This window comes from Chlorocebus sabaeus, chromosome 21, assembly GCF_047675955.1.
Source record: "Chlorocebus sabaeus isolate Y175 chromosome 21, mChlSab1.0.hap1, whole genome shotgun sequence".
Classification (NCBI taxonomy): Eukaryota; Metazoa; Chordata; class Mammalia; order Primates; family Cercopithecidae; genus Chlorocebus; species Chlorocebus sabaeus.
Genome location: NC_132924.1, coordinates 95197601 through 95203600, shown reverse-complemented (window position 1 = coordinate 95203600; position 6000 = coordinate 95197601). Strand labels below are relative to the sequence as shown.

The window sequence follows — 6000 nt, the reverse complement described above, 5'->3', positions numbered from 1 at the left end:
GGCTTCTAAAACTGTTGTAAGAACTGTTATCTGGCTTCATATGCTTGTGACAAGGCGGTGAAATGCTTTGAAAAGTGCCTATAGCTAAACAAACGTGAGGTACCGGCACTCGCAACTTTTCCCCAGGAGATGTGCACCTATATTTAGCGCGTAATGCCCCGACTATTTTCGTTGTTTTCTGTCCCCGCCGGCCTTCTGCCACGGACAGTTACAAACCTGGTCGATAATTATCCTGGGAGAACTCGAAGTCCCAGCTGAGAACGCAGGTCGGAGATCAGAGAGGCAGAAGGACCTTGGGGAGGAGCAGGGGCCGGGCATGACGTAGCACCTGCCAGGCCGCCGATTGGCGGAGGAGAAGGTTGTTCCCGCAGGACGGCTGCTGATTGGCTACGGGAGGCAGAGGCGTGACGTCCTTAGAAGTTGAGCAAACACCTCCTACTTCCCGGGATTCCTTCCCAATTTCTGCTAGGAATTCGGAGCCTCCCCTGCAGCGACTCAGAAGATCCGAGGCGGCGGGGGACAAGTCGGCGCCCCAGAGCGGACGAGGTGAGGAGAGGTCCCGGGAGCTGAGCAGACGGGCGGGTGGGCTTAGCCTATGAGATGCGCTGGAGATCGCGGGCCAGACTCGGGCTGTCGCTGGGAGGGGCCCGGGAGCCTGGCCTTCGGGTCCCGGTGCGGCGAGGCGACCCGGGCCGGGCCGAGAGAAGGGAGAAGGCTGCGACCATTCGGGCCTCCCTGCGAGGAATGGAGGGAGAGCGCAAACGCAGAGCGTTTCACTGCGAGGAAGGGAGGGAGAGCGGTCAGTGCAGCTCCAGCATTTCTAAGTAGAAAGGCAAGAGATTGCAGTTCGGATTTCTTTTCTTTCTTTTTTTGGCGGATAGTGGTGGTGCTGTGGCTGGGGAATAAAGAACTGCTTAAGCTGTGGAAACAACGCCTTGTTACTTTTTGGACCGCGTGCTTAGAGGGGACTTCTGGCTGAGGGGCGGTGGATGGAAATTTCGGGGAGGTTCCTTTCCCCTTCCCTCCCCACGCCCGGCGTAGCCAAACTCTAATCACAAACTTCCCTCCTTGTCCATCTCGGGCTGCCCACTCTCCGAGACAGAGACCCATTCTCCAGCAAGGATCGGAGACGGGTGGAAGTGGGCGCCTTGCAAGTCTGGGTTTCCTGAACTCCTAAGCGCCTGCGGGGCTGTGCGGACCGTTGTGAGCGCTCGCGCGTGAGGGGGCGCGGGGAGAAGCAGTTTACCCACCCTCCTCCGTTGAGTGGGGCTGAATGTCTGTCTATCCTGACAGCTTCAGAAGAAGAAATGTGCTTTTCAGATACTGATTTCAGGGGAATGGGGGTGGGGGGGGAGCGGGAGAGAGAGAGAAAGAGCGCGCGCGCGAGAGGAAGAATGAGTTCAGTAACTTGAACAAGGATTAACATTTTTTGATGTTGTGGGTCATCAGTGGGGAAGGTGCAGCTGTGAGATGTAGTTATACACAGGACGAAAAAGTCCTTGACTGAAAGACTGCGGCTTTCCAATACTTTATTTAAAAAACCCCAAAACACTGATGGCACTTTGGTGTTTCTAGGTTTGTGTATTTTGTCCCTTGCACTCCCCTCTTCTTTTTTTCCCACGAAGATGAGTGAATCTAGGGCTACATGACTTGGCTGTGTAACCTGGTGGCCATTCTGCAAAGTGAGTTAGGTGGACAAAAATTGAAGCCAATTTACCAGAATCATTTTCCTACTCTCCAGATAATCATATTTGTTATCAGTCTCACTTGTTAATGACGATGGCGTGATCAGAACTTTGGTTTATTTGTCACTGAATTTTTTTCTCACTAGTCCTTTAACAGACCTTGGTTCAGAATTTTGGAAATGATCTTTGGTGTGTAAGAAACCACCATTTAACAAAACATTTTCACTATTTTCATTTATACTTTTATTAATTTTCTCATAGAAATAACATTACAAACAGTGGTAAATTTTTTAGGTAAGGCCACAAAAGATTCTATGCAATTCATGAAATGATGGAAACAAACATTTGGAATGGGAAATAACCCCCAAACATTATTACCACATTCACTTGATCTAAGGTGCCATTAATTGTAAGATGCATCCCTATATCATAGATGCTAAAATGTGTAAAAAAAATTGTCTTAAATTTGATGAAATACAACATTAAAATAGTAATTTATTTATCTTGAACATCCATGCCTAAAGTTTGAAGTTGAAGAGAGGGCTTATTGGGCTCTAATTATTTTTTTTTCCAAAATAATGTAAGGGTGGGTGATTAATATGGAGCCATCGTGAAGGCCTTACTATGGTGCCACAGAGGAAAGAAATGTTAGCGGCGGTTGTGCTTGCTTTGGAGGAGTAGGCAAGACTGGAGGCTTTTTCTTTTCTTAAAATTTATTGGTTATGACACACAGCAATGCTCAGCACTTTATGCATACTAGCTCAATTAAACGTCACAAGAGCCCTAAGAGGTAGAGGTTCAGATGACTCTCATTTTGCACTTGATGCACAGACAGGTTAAGTTGCCAGTCAAGGTCACAGAGTAAGTTTGGCTGCCAAAGAACCCAGGAGAGAAACCAGTATTCCTCTGAAGTATCCATCTTCTGTTGCAGGCTCTTGGCTCCTGTTCCATGCTATTAATGCAGGTAGCGCAAGTGAATGTCCACTCTTTCTTGATTGTGTTTTTGGTATTTTGTTTCCCTGTTTGGTGTACTTTAGCTGGAAATTAAAAAGTCAGAGTGCCTATTTATGTTCTACATTTCTAACGTTTTTGTCATTCACAGTGTCCAGTCACTACTATGCTTAATAGAATCAGAATATCGGAGCCCGAAAGGGACTTTAGTATTATATTTTAGTCTGGGCAAGGAAACTGAAGTTGAGAGGAGGAACCCTACATCTAGTTATGTGTCCCAGCTCCCATGTCTAAGTTTTCCCGCTACACTGTACTATATTTCATAACGTTCGCTGATCTATGAGCTCTTGAAAGAGAATAGAGAATTTTTTTTTAATTTTTTTTTTTTTTTTACAGGGTTGGGGGGATGTGAGTCTCTTCTTATTCATGTGTCTGTTTTGTTTGTTTGTTTTCTTGCTGCATAGGTCTTTATAATGTTTATTGAATTTGCTCATTCATTTATTCATTCTTTCTTAAAACACTTGCTGTTTTCCCATGTGCCTGTCATTGGGAATACAGACATGAGTAAAACACAATTCATACACATTTACAGTTTAGCAAAGAGACAGACAAGTAAGCAGATAAGCATTTTGGACTAGACTCCAATTTAGAACTAACTTTGTATTCCATTTCAGTGAAGCTAAAATTATGAGCTACAGACCAGGAGAAATATGTGTCATGCTTATGGATAACTTTGAGTAGGTGATGGGCTGGGGAAAATATGAAAATTCTCAAACCACATTAATTAACACTAATAGACCTCCTCCCCCAAAGTCTACTATTTTCTTCTTAATCCGGTAAAGTATTTTATAAAAGGTTTAACATGGAAGCATTAAAAGAATGTACCCACGCACAGGAAGTGAAAGTATAGAGACCAGTGTTAATGCAAGCCCAAGCTTAGTTCTAGCAAGCCTTGAAATGGAGAGGGATTTGCATTTCTTCTAGGCCATCAGCTGGTGCTCTGTTAATTCTGGAACTCTTTTTAACCTTTCCAAAATATATTATGGTTTGGATACCTAGTGTGGACGAAGACTCATAGCCATAGAGCTGCCACACTTATTTACAGACACCAAGGCTTCTTGAGAAACCATGCGTTTTAATATATACTTGTTTTTGTTTGTTTGTTTTTTTGTTTTTTTTAGTTACTTGGAAGGGTGAATATAAATAATTAGTGCTGTTGATCCATGAACTTATTTTCTTCGTCTAAAGACTACATTACTCCATTCTTAGTCTCTCAATATTTAATCACAATGTATGCCTGATTATTGCAAATAATTTGTCATTGAGAAATCCCCCGTGTGATTTGATAGTTTTAGTTTGAGTCACTGAATTATGCCATAGTGAAGTTATTTTAAAGATCTAAAACAGATGGACAAAGAGCACGTTCCTAACTGTGGTGATTGAAGTTGGAACATTTGGCCTTAATTTCTTCAGAAATGAATGTGTGATCCTTGATACATATACCGATAGAAGTGACAGGAATTAAGAGGAGCAATGCTTAGTTCATTTTTTTTTTTTTTTGAAACGGAGTCTCGCTCTGTCGCCCAGGCTGGAGTGCAGTGGCGCAATCTCACTGCAAGCTATGCCTTCCGGTTCACGCCATTCTCCCGCCTCAGGCCTCCGAGTAGCTGGGACTACAGGCGCCCGCCACCGCACCCAGCTAATTTTTTGTATTTTTAATAGAGACGGGTTTCACCGTGGTCTCGATCTCTGACCTCGTGATCCGTCCCCCTCGGCCCCCCAAAGTGTGGGAATTACAGGCATGAGCCACCGCGCCGGCCGCTTAGTTTATTCTTAAGTTCTTGTAATGCTTGTGCATTGTTTTGCTTAGGTAGGTGAACTGTAAGCTTAAAAAGTATTCTGAGTGGGTTGGTGCTATGGGAAGGGTTGAAGAGACTTAAAGAATTTTTGCTATTTGATGGAAGACTAAAAAGCTCTATGAGAATCTCAGCTCTCTTCATCTACCCACTTCTCTTATAAAAACTGCAAAAATTAAATACATCATTTGGTTTTGTTTGTTTGTTTGTTTGTTTTTGAGAAAGTCTCACTTTGTTTTCCAGGCTAGAGTGTAGTGGCATGATCTTCACTTACTGCAAACTTCGCCTTCAGGATTCAAGTGATTTTCATGCTTCAGCCCCCCGAGTAGCTGGGACTGCCAGCATGTGCCACCACGCCCAGCTAATTTTTGTATTTTTAGTAGAGATGGGGTTTTGCATATTGCCCACGCTGGTCTCGAACTCCTGAGGTGATCTGCCCACCCTGGCCTCCCAAAGTGCTGGCATTGTAGGCATAAGCCACTGTGCCTGGCCAAATACATCATTTTAAGGCATAAATACTGCCTGGAAAGTAGCAGAGAGAAAAATCTTGATTGAGTTACATTTAAAAAGTTACACCAATGAGAACAACAGAGTGTCTTATTGTGACATCCATTATGATAAGTCATTATAAAAATACATAATAGAGGCTTGGAAAATGCTTTCTATAAAACAGAAAAAAAATCCCCTATTTCTATGGGCCTCACTATTCTTATTTGTAATACAAGATTTTAGATTACATTCTATCAGGCCCACTTTGACTCTAATATTTGGATAAAATCAATAATTAATAATTCACCATCAGATATTGACCAGTACCATTTAATTAGATAAAACTAATCCTGAACATGGGCAGGGACTGGATTACTGCTTCTTTATATCTTTACCAAGTGCATCATGCTGTGCATACCTTAGGTAGGCCCCAGATATTTTTTGAATTAAAGAGAATCAAAAGCATTTGTCCCATATTCCGTGTACAATTTTGATAACTCTATCAAGAAACTTTCTGGATTTCATTATAATTTAAATATTAGAAAATATTCATGCTATAAGCAAATGAGTAGCTGTTTTTATATTAATATATGTAATTGTACAAAAGACCAGTCTGCTCACACTCTGAAAGGACCTTTCTAACCACACTTGAGATTCTCTGTCCTGAGAGTGGCTTTTCTTAAATATAATCTTTTATAAAGACATTTTACAGAATCTGCTTTGCTTTGGTTACTCCATGTGATTTAGAATGATGGTGTACTCAGTGATCATAGCAGAGCTCATGGTCATTGAAAGAAAATGGTGGGATAAGTATGGAGTGCTGAGCTCTGTCTTTGTCTCTCTCTCCCTCTCTCTCTCTCTGTCTCTCTCTTTCTCGCTTTCTCTCTCTCTCTCTCTCTTTTTCCTTTCCCTTCTCTGGAAAATAATAAAAAATACAAAGAACATTCAAGCAGGATCTTTCCTCTGATTCTCATGTTTTTGTTGCAAAGTTGGTAATTAGTAAATTAAAAGATTAAGTC

The 6000-nt window shown here is 42.4% G+C and overlaps 1 protein-coding gene across 2 annotated transcripts in view; it reads left to right on the top strand.

The window, feature by feature from the left end:
- The first annotated feature begins 424 nt into the window (after window positions 1–424).
- The window catches only part of AASS (aminoadipate-semialdehyde synthase), a 70380-nt gene continuing 64804 nt past the window's right edge, over window positions 425–6000 (top strand). Inside the window, exon 1 of one of the 2 annotated variants that reach the window (XM_007982735.3) lies at window positions 425–546. The gene's annotated coding sequence lies outside the window, so the exon portion shown is untranslated. The remainder of the gene's footprint in view (window positions 547–6000) is intronic. The other variant, XM_007982738.3, reaches the window with a different exon arrangement.